The 14,437-nt window shown below is 51.0% G+C and overlaps 1 long non-coding RNA gene across 1 annotated transcript; it reads right to left on the reverse strand.

Moving 5' to 3' along the window:
* Positions 1-1,196: 1,196 nt before the first annotated feature.
* Positions 1,197-10,957, reverse strand: LOC124249649 (uncharacterized). The gene is made up of 3 exons (XR_006891439.1): positions 9,662-10,957; positions 4,381-4,432; positions 1,197-3,354 (listed from the first exon to the last, which is right to left on the reverse strand). It is a non-coding gene; the product is annotated as an uncharacterized LOC124249649 (long non-coding RNA).
* Positions 10,958-14,437: the final 3,480 nt, after the last annotated feature.

Consider the following 14,437-nt stretch of genomic DNA (forward strand, 5'->3'; position numbering starts at 1 on the left):
AGAGAGCAGTGGGGAGCTGACAAGGGCAAGCCTGATGAATTCTGGCTTTCTCTATGCACCAGTTCTTTGCAGAACTGGCAAGAAAAACATTTGAGCTCAGCCTAAGAGGACCCCCTGGATAACAACATAACACAGTCGAGTATATATGTCCCAGGGGTGCAGCCATCCTCTCCCCTTCTTTGAGAGGAACATGGCTCTCTGGGCCCCCACCAGCTCCAAGTCACTTTATTCCCAGCTGAAGCCCGGCTCTATCACTCTCCACCCTGACTCCTATGAACAAGGCTGGGCCTCAATTCAACCCTTGTTCCATAAACCTGACAGGCTGCCCAGAGCACATCAGATAAGAGGAAGTTATAGCTGGGCAGGTTGGCAAGGACTAACTTTATTTACCAGCACCAGCAAGGAGAGGCCATTTAAAGGTTTTTGGGCACCAGAGGAGCAAGGATGGGGCCAGTCAGTCAATGAATGAGGATAGCTGGACAGAGGCTGTGGTGAACTTGGAAGGCAAGCTCAAGCCTTGTCTCAAAAGGGCTCCCTCCTTACCTCAAGTCGATTGTCATCCGAGGAGACCAGAGATATCTGATATTGTGATTTTTCAAGTAACCTAAAATATAGACTTTTATTTGACATCTCGCTAAATTCTAATGACCGCAACTCATTTTTAAAAAGTGTTAAACATAAGTACATATCTGCATAGGCCCCCAGTTTGTGACCTATGATGCACCTGGGGCCACCTGGCAGTGGGAGTGTAGGGTTTTCTGCCTCCCATACTAGGAGTAAAGCTCTGCACTGAGGACATCCAAGGCAACCAACCTCATGGTGGCGTGATCTCCAGGAAGGGGCAGCCCAGCATGTTTCTGATAGAATCGTAGGCACACAGGGGGCCCCTGCTTCCCTTCCAGGGGTTCGTCTAGAGGCAGCTCTCCCCACCTTCCGCTGGGATCCATTCACCTGTGCCTGGGACTGCGGCCTCGGGCCTGTGCCCAAGGGATGCCCTGCCTCCCTCCTGCCCACCCACTTTTATTTGGTTAACTCTTGTCTCTCAAGATTCGGACAATCTCTTCAAGGCAAGTTTTCAGTGACATCTTCCCTTCGCAGTCTGGGCTATGTGTTCCCATGATACTCAGTTCTTTCCTCTGCCCTAGTCCTTACAACTCCAAATTTACAGCTAGTCTGTAGGCCGGGGACCTTGCCTGAGCAGTATTTGGTGCTTAGTAGGTGTTAGTGAATATTGGGTGAATGGATGAATGTCAAAGTTGCCAAGAATAGAGGCCAACAGATGAAAGGTAAGTAGATCAGGTGGAAGAAAAACATCAAGTCTATTCAGGGTTTGCCAGCCAGGGGTCCCAGCTCAAAGCAGCCAACTTGAGATTGCACTTTCTTAGGAAAACAATCCTTTGAATCTTGCAGCCTCTTAGGTCTTTAAACACCTGCCATTGAAATGTAAATATAACTTAAAGGGGAGTGGACACACTTTAAATTATAATATGGGAGAACCTTAGTTATCAATTAACTCCCTAAGTGGGTTTACCTGGAGAAAAGGCTGGGCCGCTGTCACGAAGGAACTGATGGAGGCGGCAGGAGAGAGAGGATAGACTGCAGCTACTGCACACCGATCCTGCCCTCAGGAGTCCTCCTTCCCAATGTCTTTGTTGGAGGCCAGCTTCAGGGAGGGGGAAGTAGCTCTGGGCTTAGGAGTTGGGAAATACGGGCCCTAGCTTCAGGTCTGACAAAACTAGTGATAGATGTCTTTGCCTGGTCCCTTCCTCCTTCCCAGCCTCAGTTTTCTCATCTCTCGCCATTCCATTTGCACTTCCAGATGGAAAAGGAAAATCTCTGATTCTCAAGTTCACGGATGAGGACAATGAAGCCCGGGCAGAACCAGGGGGAGGTGGTGGGAACAGGCTTCAACCTTGGGTGTGTCTCTCTCCAGCCCCCTGCAGCCTCTTCAGGACGCCTCCCCTCGACAATTCCACTGTCCTCTTGAAAACCTTCCTACCTCATGGCTTTTCAACATTTATACATATGGTTTAAAACTGCTCACAGTTTTACCACATATTTCTTACTCCAGAGCCTCTTAATGATATATACACATAGTTTATTGCTGTTCACACTTTTATAACAAATACAGTCAGCACATTTTCACGTATCACTTTTGGTTGATGTCTGGTGGCTTTGCAAGCTCAAGTCCCCTCTCCATGTGTTACCACATGCACCCCCCCATAGGAGGAACCATTGTCTTCTGTTTCTTTTTATTCTCCCATGTGCTGTCAACACAACTTGGCACAGGCAGTCTGGGTATACTGCCTGTGTGCACTGGCTGCTGAATGAAAAGATATGGGTTGAGTAAACCGTGATATGCTCACAAGTGGCTGTGGGACAAGTGCCCTCTCCTCTCTGCCCCGCTCCAACCCTCTCACTCCAGACATAAGAGGGAAAGTGCCTTATTTGGGAGTTTCCTAAGAAGGGGTGAGGGAGCCCTGTGAGCTGAACCCCGCTGCATACACACATAGTTCCCAGCACACGGTCTACACGCTAGCAGACATGCTCTTGGGTGGATGCTGATGGTAGGGCTTCATTTGATCATCCTGGTGAAGTCTGTTCCATCCTGAACCACAGCTACTTGGAATCATAAACAGTCAGTGGGCGGATATGGATGAAGATCTAGATAAATAAGTTTGGAAATAAAGGAGACGCATCTTTGGAATACGCTTTCACATAACACAGGCTGAGACATTGGTTAAGGATTCTGTCTTCACGCCTGGACCACGGGTTTAAATTTACATGGTCCAAAGACGATCAGATTCTCTGGCTGGGGGTGAGGAGGTCGTGGAAGGAAGGAGAGGAGCAGAGGCAAAGCCCTCTGCGGAGTCTCCTTTATGAGTGTTCTTGCTTTGGCTCTAGGAAGCTGGTGCTAGAGGGGGCTGATTCCTTTACAGTGGGGGTGGGAGTGTGGGCACATTTCAACAACTCAGCTGTCAGTTCTCAGCAGCTGCTGGGAGCCAAGAGAAGGGCAATTAAGTGTCAGAGCCCCTCCCCCAGTTCTTCACGGCTAACTCCTGTCAGGAACTTTTTCTTCTCTTGGGCAGAGCGTCCCCTTGCCAGCTGCCTGCTCCTCCAGGTGTTTCCTGTGCTCTCTTTGTTCTCCGGCTAGGTGGCTGAGGGTGGCGAGCATGACTCTGTTTTGGCTTCCTGTTAGCCAATGGCCACCAGTGTGGAGGAGGCCAGGCGCTCTGGTATCTGGGGAGAACAGACCACAACCAGCAGCTGCCTCCTGACACCTGCTTTTCTGAGAGCAGGTAAACAGTCACAGGCCCAAGGAGGAAGAAGGCTTCTTTGGCAGAGCAGGGGCTTCTGTTAGGTCAGACCAGAGGGAATCATTTCATGAGTGAAATGTCCAGAAGCTCCCCACTCCAGTTCCCCTTTCCCCAAGGAAGAGGGCAAAGGCCCAATTGCCCCAGACTCTAATCCCTACATGACAAGTGGAGGTGTGCTGGGTCACCCTCCACTGTAACCCCTGCCATGCAGTGGATGGCACTGCTTCTCAAGACAAAGGCCAAGAGTGCACAGGGGCCGTCTTGGCAAAGCCTCCCTTTCCTTACCTCACACCTGAAACAGCTGCACAGCCATGTTCACCAAGCCCCCCAACCCTAGCCAATTGGTGCAAGGACAAACGCTGTCTTGGGCTTCTCCCTGGCCACTCTTCCCAGGAAGGCAGGGCAGTGTTTGTGGTTCAAGTTTCTCCTTTTCAGTTGAAGCGACCCGCCCACCTGGGAGATGATCTTATTTATGTCTCCTGTAGGCCACTGGCTCCAGAGCCAAGCTGGCCCTTTCATCAAAAGGGCATGGTATCTCCAGGGCTTGCTTAGAGCTTGCACATGGTAGGTCCTCAGCAATGTTGTAAATGATAAATGAGAATGTTCCCTCTTTTTTTTTTTTAATCTTTTTTTGTGAGGAAGATTGGCCCTGAGCTAACATCTCTTGCCAATCTTCTTCTTTTTGCTTGAGGAAGATTGTCCCTGAGCTAATATCTGTGCCAATCATCCTCTATTTTATGTGGGATGCTGCCACGGCATGGCTTGATGAGTGGTACTAGGTCCATACCCAGGATCCAAACCTGTGAGTCCCGAGCCACTCAAGCAGAGCACGTGAACTTAACTACTATGCCATGGGGCCAGCCCCAGGAATGTTCCCTCTTTAAACCTTGTCTGCCTTTATGTTTGTGATGGACCAACAGAACAACACAGTAACAAATAGCACTAGTGACCACTCACCATGTACATGATCTCATTAAATTCCCAGAATAACTCAAGGGGCTGATATTATTACCCTTAGACTACAGAGGAGGAAATGAAGGCTCAGGGAATGTGAAACAATTACCTATGGGCACACTGCGAGTAAGTGGCAGAGTCAGGCTCAAATCCAGGAATGGCTGAACAAACAAAGGGGGAAGAAAAGAAAAATTAAGGCAAAACTGGACTTAGGGTTTCTTCTATTCTCCCTGTCACCCTCAGCCCTCTGGTTTTCTGGATTCCAATAACTTTTACACCAAGCCACATTTCACAGTGCAGACTGTTAAAAAAGGGAAGAAGTCTGGAATCTCAATCTTACATATTTTCCTGTGGAACACCCTTGCCATTTATCCTGGCCTTAAGTAATTTTATGAACCCTTCCGAACTATACAGGGAGTCACTGCCCTTCCCTGGTTCATGTACATGGAGTTCTGTGTGTGCATCTCTTCCTTGGATTTCTTTTTCATTTATACGTCATATTTCAACTTGAAGGTGAGGTTCTAGAGATCACCTCTGATCCTGCTCTGTCCACCACAGCATCTGGGTCTCACCCAGTACCTGGGGTAAGTTTGATAACAAGAAGGACTGGAGAACCACAGAGTCTAGTCTACACACTTCAGGGCGCCGCCCTCTCTCTTTCTCTTTTTCTCTCTCTCCTTTGCACTTTGCCTCCTTCTGGGTGGAGAAATCTCAAGCCAGTGGAGACACACCAGCCAGATGGATTGCTTCACCCTCAGCAGCTGATTCCCCAGCCCTGGTGCAAAACACAGAAGCTCCTTGTGTTCACTGTGACCCAATGCCTTTCTGACTTGGGCCTGCTAAGGGTGAAGCCTTAGGTCTCAGCAGCTTCTCTTGTTTTCACAAAAGGAGAATAATCTCCCTGTCACAGTCACTGCTTGACCAATAGGCTTTTCCCATGGATCCTCCCAGGTGGAAAAAAAATGGAACACTAATTGTGTCCTGGGATGAGATTCAAAGATACCTAGAAAGGTGGAAAAGGATGTAAAAGCACTTGTTAAGATGTTATTTGAATGTGAGGGACTGAAGTGGATCAGTGCTGGCCTTGGAGTCCAGGGTCTATATCTGGGGTCCAGCACATGGCCAGCTGTTCATGGCAGCTTGAAGGACATTTTTATGGTTTTGAGCTTTTAGCCTTCTGTCTGGCAGGCAGGCAGTGGGTATCCTGGAGTAAGGGCCCCCTTGCGTCCAGAGACGGGTCCTTGTGAGAAGCACAGAGTGAGGGAGGGCAGAGAAGAGAGTTTTTGTCCTCAGCGTGCTGCCAGTCCAAAGGAGGTGGTGGGAGGATTATGTGCTAGAGTTCATAAAATACTGATGACGCAGGATTAAATGCAAACCAATGGAATTACACAGAACAATATGTTATACATAAGTAAGTGCTCAGATTGTTGCCAAATGGAAATGATCAGAGGTGGGTGACGTTAACTTAAGGAAGGATTGGGAAAGAGAGGTGTTTTGAGAAATGCCTTTATTATCTTATGCCAGAGAGAAGGAACCCAAACCAGCTCTGGGCACAGGCACTTTGGCAGACACAAACAACAAACAGGAGGTCAGGTGGGTGGGTGGAAGCACAGGGCATGAAGCCAGGTAGGAGGAGAGCTGTGAGCTGTGTTTCCTGGGCAGCCACTCTGCTCCCCCTGCCCCTGGCCCTTCACCCCTGCACCACCAGCTCAGCCCTTCTGCATGAAGAGCAATGGGGAGTTCAGCCCAGAAGAACGCCTGCCTGTGGCCTCAGAATCCTAACTCTGCATGTGCTACACGTTTTACTGTCTTAGGACAGAGGGAATGGCTCCCTTTTATTCTGAATTTATTGAGATCCCTTAGCTCCTTAGAGTTCCCATTAATCCTCCCCATTCAGACTGGGCTGATGTTGGAAGGCAGAAGGAAAAGGGAGACAAAAATCAGAGATTCAGGAGACTAGTGGGGCAGGGGGGATCTCTAGCCCTGCTCTCTAAAAAGAGACCTTGGCATTGCCGTAGACCTTTCTGGTCTCAGTCGCCTCACAAAATAAGACATATGAAGTATTTTGGAAAGGTTTAAAGTGCCATGCCCACCACCCCCTGGGAAGTACTGGTGTGGGGAAAGTGAGAGTCCTGCCTTACATTGCACAGCCTCTCCTGTTCACAGGGCACTGGATCGATCGCACACCAGCTTACTCTCTGCCATGCTGGCAGGCAGAGGTGGTGGGTGATTATACCTCCAATTTACAGAGGAAACTGGTGCTCAGAGAGAATAGATGGCTTGCCGAGAATTACATGACAAGCAGATGGCAAGCTGAGAGTGGAAGCCCGATCTTCTGATTCCTGGTCCGTTCCTTTCCACCTAGCTTCTTAATGTTTGAGGGCACACGGGTTATTTTGGTGAAGTCTCATTCCAGAACGACTCAAACTTTATTATGTAATGTCAGAACACCCAGATTCCTCTATTCTCTACCTGTTTCCAAGGCCTTGGATTTTTTTCATTTAACCCTGTTTCTGAAGAGATGGAACAACACCCAGCCGAGGGATTTTTGCCTAACGAAAGCCTCAAGGCACAAAGCCCCACACTACTGCAGGGCAGCACAGCTGCCCAGAGCAAGGCCTCCCTTCCCGGGGCCCTGGCCCTGCACAGAGCTGGCCAGAAGCCCAGGGGGAGCGTGGGGCAGAGCTCTTCAAAGGAGGACAGATGGACAGGCTGGCCCCGGTGCCAGCACTTTGAACCTTTCTGATTTCCAGCCAAATTTCCAGCCAAATGTCCAGCATAAGTTCCCCTCTGGGCTCCTCCTCCCTGGCAGCCTCCCCCCATTCTGTCTTTGGGCTGGCTCTGAGGAGCCTATGAGCTCTGGAGGGATGAGGGCTGTTCTCCTTTATGACTAGGAGATGGATGAAAGGAGGCTGGCAACTGGTGTGGGGCAACTATTGCCATCTGTCTGGTGAGACATCACCAGGGAGGGTCTCGCCCACTCACTCCTTCACCAGCTGCTGGGCTGGAAAGGGAGTGCTGCTGTGGGGCAGCGGATGAAAGAAGCAAGCAGCTTCTTTGTGTCTGGACCAAACTTTCAGTGAGTCGCTAAGAGAATACACAGGAGGAAGCCGCCCATGCCCCAAACCACTCAAATGATGGACAACCTCCAGCCCTCCCCTCATTTCACACCTCTCCTCCTCCGCCTTCAGCCAGACAGCTTCCCAGGGTCAGAGGGAGCGTCCCCAGCTCCTTGCAGGGATGAGGAGCAGGAAAAGCCGGCCTGGTCCTCTGTCCCCATCCCTTTCCCAGCTTGAGGTAGCTCTGGTATCTTCCTCCCTCCCCACCCCTCCCCACCCCCATTGGTCCCTTACAGCTTTTCTTTTTGTTTGGTTTCTGCAGACTAGGTCTGGAGGGCCGGGAGGCCAAAGCAGAACAGGCCCAGCAGCACAGCTGAGCAGGAGAAGAGAGGAGCTGAATAGAGGCTCCTTAGAATTCCCCCAGCCTGGTGGGGCTGGCAGCCCTCCAGCCCCTGGTCTTTGAATAACACTCCGGGCCAGGGGCTGGGATCAGTGTGGGGGAAGCTTTGGAGCATTTAACTATTTAAAGGTCTCAATAAAAGGAGCTAAGTCCCTGGGAAAGGGGGAGATTAGGCAGATGGCATGCCCAGGAGCCGGGAAAGGGGTGCAGAGTAGGCAAGGATGGGGTGGAGGAGGGAGGAAGGGCCGAGTAAGAGAATGGGGGATGGGAAGGGAAACAGAGCTTGCCCTCCACACCCAAGCATGCCCTGTATAGCCTTTCCCTACACCAGCTGGGGGCAGGGGCTCAGCCTCTGCGTCCTGTAATCCTGCCCACCACCTCCAACTCAAAAATACATGTCTGCCCTAAGCGAGATCCATTTTGGAAACACAATGAAGCTGTGAAGTGTGAGGCATCACCCCTTCACCTCTCTTCTGGCACCTGGTGACCAGGACTAGGCAGATGAGTGAGATTTTCTCCGGTTTCTTTTCTTTCATTCATTCATTCATTCATTCATTCATTGAGGAAGATTAGCCCTGAGCAAACTGCTGCCAAGCCTCCTCTTTTTGCTGAGGAAGCCTGGCCCTGAGCTCACATCTGTGCCCATCTTCTTCTACTTTATATGTGGGATGCCTACCACAGCATGGCTTGCCAAGCAGCACGTATGTCTGTGCCCGGATCCGAACCGGCGAACCCCGGGCCACAGAAGCAGAACACGAGAACTTAACGGCTGTGCCACCAGGCTGGCCCCTTGTTTGTTGTTGATGTGGTAAAACTCATATAACATAAAATTTACCATTTTATCTGGTTTCATTTTGCATGGTGAGGCCATATAGTGATTCCGTGTAATGCCTGAGAAGGCAGATAATTGGAGGGCCTGCTCTTGCTTCAAAAGGCAGCCCATTCTAGCCTTTTGTCTCTAAGAATACTGCAGGAAGGGCTACACTTGAAGAGTAAGGTCAGATGGGGTCCCTAGGGAGAAGCATACTACCTACATTCAATTCAGCTCGGCCATTTACTAGCTCTGTGACCACAAGTAAAAGGTTACCTAACTTATCGAGGCCTCAGTCTTCTCATTTTAAAAATGAGGATAAAGGGGCCCACCCAGTGGAGAAGTGGTTAAGTTCACATGCTCTGCTTCGGGCCCGGGGTTCACCCTTTGGATCCCAGGTGCAGACCTACCCACGGCTTGGCAAGCCATGCTGTCGCAGGCAGCCCACAAATAAAATAGAGGACGATGGGCACAGATGTTAGCTCAGGGCCAGTCTTCCTCAAAAATAAGTAAATAAGTAAGATCATTTGCATAAAAATAACTGATTCTGATTTTAAAAAGTTCAGTGAATTAAAAATAAAAGTGGGAAAAACTGAGGGTAAAAAATAATTCCCCCTCAGTATTGTTGAGGGGACTGACTAACATCCGTGATGCGCTTGGAAGAGTTCCCCTCTTGGTAAGCACACAACAAATGTTATTAAATATTATTGTGACCATTACCAGCTCAGGAGGCATTTACACAGGCCACACATGGAAACAGAGAAGCCGGGCACTTCGGAGCTGGGTACGAGGCCACAGGAGAATTCTGCCAGGGGACATTTGCTTCCACCCTTTCTCCCCTTTGTAATGAGCCGTGGTTGGAAATGTGGTCTTCACTGCTCCTAAAGTAACAGTCCTGTGGCGGTCGCCCCCTTTCCCAGCAGGACCCCTCCCCTGCCAGGCTGCCCAGCGCCAGGTCCTCAGGCCAGGCCGCTTCCGACCCCGCCTCGCGGCAGCCTGGGCCCTATCACGAGGCCTACACTGCTGATGGAGTGACCACCTCAAGTATCTTGAGATTTGATTCTTCTGCCGCCTGGGGCTTTTCCTACTCTCTTTAGTCCCTCCCAGGCTGCAAGGTCACCTGGCATGAGGTGGTCACTTGGTCACTCTGGCGCACACACTGCAGGACAGCATCTTTGTTGGCCCGTCCTCATTTCTTGGTCTGGTGGGCCCCGCACGGGTGAGTGGCGTTCGTTTTCCGCACCTTCCAGAGGAGGCACGTCTCCCGTCCTCCACGTGCCTGGGGGACGACGGTCTCACCTTCCGGCAAGGACAGCCGAGGCCTCGCCGCGCTGGCCCAGGAGCCCGGCCGCTGCGGGGCGGGTGGGCGGGCGCGGGCTCCCGGGCTCCGGACACGGGCGGGGGGAGGAGCCCTCGGCCGGCCCCACCCACCCACCGAGCCGGCGGCGCCGCGGCCCGCGGCCCGCCCGGTGAGCCCGGCCCCGCGCAGCCCCGCCCCCGCAGCGCCGCCTTGGCAACAGGCTGGTGATTGGCTGGCGGGGTCTGGAAGGGCCAATCAAAGCCGGCCCTGGCGCTCGCGGTTTGGCTGAGGAGAATGAACCGAGGGGCGGGGGCAGCGGCAGGTCGGTTCCGCTGGCCGACGGGAGGCAAGGGCACCGGGCGCGGCGCCTGGAGTCCCTGCTGCCGGCCGCCTGCTGCCGAGTGCCCCGTGTCCCTAAAGCTTCGGTCGCTTCCCCGTTTCTCAGGCCCAGCCTCAGCCGTTCTTAAGCAGTTCTAGAGGTTCTGGGTTTCTGAACCTCGAACACTTCCCAGTCCTCTCTCCAAAGACCCTGTGGCTTTGGGCATTTATTTCCCCAGCTTTGTCACGCAGTGGGGGGAGGGGCCCTCTTCCTCCTCTTCTTGGCTGTGGGTGCTCGCCCTCCTACGGCGCGTTACCTGAGCCTTCCTCTCCGTTAGCCATCATCCATCTTCTAAAAGCAAAGTAACCAGCCACTTCATAACGCTGGACCTCTTGGCTCCAGCCTCCTATCCTCTCACAGAGGATGCATTTCCTGAGGACGTAGGCTGTAAGGTTTGTAAGAGACAGTATCTTGAATAACTTTGTTTCTGCACCCCAACACACACAAACATGCGCACGCATAGAGACTCAAAGGACCTACAATGGTAGCGTCGAGATTAAAATTAGAGCCAGGTGGCCCGGGTTTGACTCTGCTGCTTACTGGCTGCGTAACCTTGAGCAGTTAACCTCTCTGAACTGCAGTTTCTTCTATGAAAAATGCTAATGACACTAGCTCCTACCTCCTAGCATTATTGTGACAAAATGCCTGGCACATAAATGCCTGATAAACGATATTATTTTAGGTATTGATTACGAAGGAATGAGTCTTCCTTTCCCACATTTAATCTTAGCCCTCCATTCCTGGTTTGGCTGGTATGGCTAACGCTAGATTCCAGGGACATTTAAAATTCCTATCAGTCAAGCAGTATAAGACTCAGACTAAAACCGTGTAGTCTTAAAACCCCCAGCCCTAGCATGGGTCCTGCTTTTAGCTCATGGATTTTGCCAAGGGAGAGATCTCTTGGCAAGACAGGAATCCTCTTTTCCTCAAGGACTTTTCTTCAAATTGCTCCTGCTCAAAAGTTGCAGAACAGCAGTATCTGAGGATTTACAATAAATCTCTTTTTTTTCAAAGATTGGCGCCTGAGCTAACAGCTGTTGCCAATCTTCTTTTTTTTTTTTTCTGCTTTTTCTCCCCAAATCCCCCCAGTGCATAGTTGTATATTTTAGTTGTGGGTCCGTCTAGTTGTGGCATGTGGGATGCCGCCTCAGCATGGCCTGACGAGCGGTGCCATGTCCGCGCCCAGGATCCGAACCAGCGAAACCCTGGGTCTCCGAAGCAGAGTGCACGAACCCAACCACTCGGCCACGGGGCTGGCCTCAATCAATCCCACTTTAATAGGATTTAATATTGTCCTTGTTTCGTAAACTCATGGACTGCCCTACCTGATCTCTCCACATACCTGCATTAACACCAAGATGTGATTATAAGTTTTTCCCAAATTCCTCTCCTGAAGTCCTTTCTTGTCACCAGAGACTCATCTCTTCAGCAGTCTTTGCCTCTCCCGCAAACACTACACACTGATGCGTAAGTTTTCTTCAGTGAACACAGGGACTGGCAATGCAGTGCTCACAGACACCTGGTGGCCATTCCAGCTCTAGCACCTGCTGGGTCCTGTTGATGTCAGAAGTTGGCCTTTGTTGATGTTTTGCATTGTTAAGAACAAAAGTAATGATGTGTTTGAGGGACACCTCAGTGGTGCCAATGATGGGGACAGGGAAGAGGGCAAGGAGCACACAGCATTGGGGTATGGTTCATGGGGAGCCAGGAGACCTGTTTCAGTGTTGAGTCTATGCCGTTTAGGGCAAGTTGATCCAAAGTGGTAGGTCTCAATTATCCTATCTGTAGAATGGGGTGAATCATACCTGTCTCCTTACTGTATAGATATTTTAGGAAAAGAAATTAAGTCATACGATTGAAAGCACTTTATGTTTTTTGAAAAGAAAAAAAGATGGGTTTGTGCGTGGGAGGGGGTAATGGGCTATTAAATCCATTCATGGCACTATTTTCACTGGGCCCAAAAGAATATGATCCAACAGATGTTATTAAAAACTTATGAACCCAGCTCTGTGCTAACTGTTGTGGGGTATGTGGAGGAGTCATATGACATGATCTCTACCTTTAAAGAATTTACAGTCTAGCCCATTGCTCAGCTGACATGTGAACATTGATGTGTGGCACTGACTGTGGGTTTATAACAATGATCCCCACCCTATCCTAGTCTTTTCTACAAGGAAAGGATAATCTGGTGATGTGACAATGGAGCTCAGAGGTGGATGTGCCCTACTCAGACCAGCACCACTGCTGGCCTCTTCCCGCTCCCTTTCTGTCCTTGGCAAGGCATGGGGTCTTACAACCGTCCTCACTGCTGCCTTCACCAGTGCTCGTGAGTCGTGGCCTGAGGCCTTGTGACCTGGCCTTGGGGGGATGCCAGTGCATTCGCTGGGGCCTCCTCTGCTGCTCATCTTTGATACTGCCTTTCTCCTACAGTCATGTAGGTACCTGTTCCTGATGTCTTCTCACCTGCTCCCTGCCCCTGCTGCTGGTTACAAATACATCACAGCCACTGTAGCTGCAGCAGCTGCTCTGGAATGGGCTCTGGGTGACACTGGGGGCGCTGTCCCCACCTCTCCCGTGCTAGGCAAGAGCGGCCACCTTGCTTCCCCCTTCCACAAGAAGAAGAGTTGTCCTGTCTGCATTTGCCCCCAGGCCAGGTAGCCTAGAAAAGAGGCAAGGTGGGCTTTTCCCACAGCACAGAGGGCTGTGCCCCCTTCAGGAACTCCCCCAGGCTTCTTAGTGGAAGGAGCTGGTCTGGGACGCGGCAGAGGACCGGTACTGTTGCTGCGGGTCAGCAGATCCCAGCTCCAGATTCCCAGTGACAGAGGCAGATGGCGTGCCCAGGAGCCGGGAAAGGGGTGCAGAGTAGGCAAGGATGGGGTGGTTTAGCTCTATTTCTTTTGTGTTTTTTTTTAAAGGTTGGCACCTGAGCTAACTACTGTTGCCAATCTTTTTTTTTTCCTGCTTTTTCTCCCCAAATCCCCCCAAAGTTGCATATTTTAGTTGTGGGTCCTTCTAGTTGTGGCACGTGGGACGCCACCTCAGCATGGCTTGATGAGCGGTGCCACGTCCGTGCCCAGGATCTGAACTGGTGAAACCTGGGCCGCCGAAGAAGAGTGCACGAACTTAACCACTCGGCCACAGGGCCGGCCCCAAGCTCTGTTTCTTTTGAGAATTGCCAACAAAAACTGAGCGTAACTTCTGAAAAGGGAAAGGTCAGTGTAATTGCTATCATCTTGAAAATAAAAGATAGGACATGCCAATTAAAATAAAAATCAATAGCGAGTCTCGCCCAGCAGACTGCCAGAATTACTGAAGTCTGGGGATGGGGGATGGGCTCTCATGCACCACGGTGTGAGTGGACGTGTGTGAGTCCCCTTTGGAGAGCAGTGTGACGGCATCTAGTAAAGGTGCACTCTTCACCCTTCCCAGCTCAGCAGTTCTCTCCTAGGCACGGCTAGCAGTGGTTCTTAACCGGGGGTGCTTTTTCCCCCTAGGGAACATTTGGCAACTCTGGAGACATTTTTTCTTTGGACTGGGGAGGGGGCAGTGCTACTGGCATCTAGTGGACAGAGGCCAGGGATGCTGCTAATCATCCTACCACACACACTGGTTCGCTCGGTCCTCCCCGCCGCTGTCCAGCAAAGAGCTACCCCGACCCGAACGCCGAGAGCACAGCGCTGAGAGAGCCTGGTGTGCGCCCGGGCTCAGTGCCGGCCCAAGGCAGGGGAAGGATGCTTTATTTGTTTTCTGCATTATTTGTTTCTATCAGTAAAATACTGAAAATGATCTAAATGTTTCTCAAAAGGAGAACAGAGAAATAATTTCAGGTGTATCATACAGTAGTTAGAGTGAACGACCTGGAACTCCAAGAATCAATACGGGTGAGTCTTGAGCACATAATGTGCAGTGAGAACAGCAGGGCGGTCCAGACAGCACTGCTGTGCAAAGTTGAAGGACACAAGCAACTGTGCTTCACTTATGGATACGAAAACATGTAATAAAATGATAAAAAGACAAGCTCGGAAGCGAGTTCATCTCTGCATCTATGTCAGGACTGGAGTTTTGTAGCTCCTGCCTTGGAATAGCTCTCCCCTCACCTTCTTGTGCAAACTGCCCTTGTTGGCCCTAGTGTCTGCCTCAGCTCTCCCTCCCGAACTGCCAGCTGAGCCCGGCACTGATGGCGTATATTGGTCATAGTCCCAGCCTATCTCCAGAGC

Source organism: Equus quagga, chromosome 13 (genome assembly GCF_021613505.1).
Source record: "Equus quagga isolate Etosha38 chromosome 13, UCLA_HA_Equagga_1.0, whole genome shotgun sequence".
In the NCBI taxonomy this organism is placed as follows: Eukaryota; Metazoa; Chordata; class Mammalia; order Perissodactyla; family Equidae; genus Equus; species Equus quagga.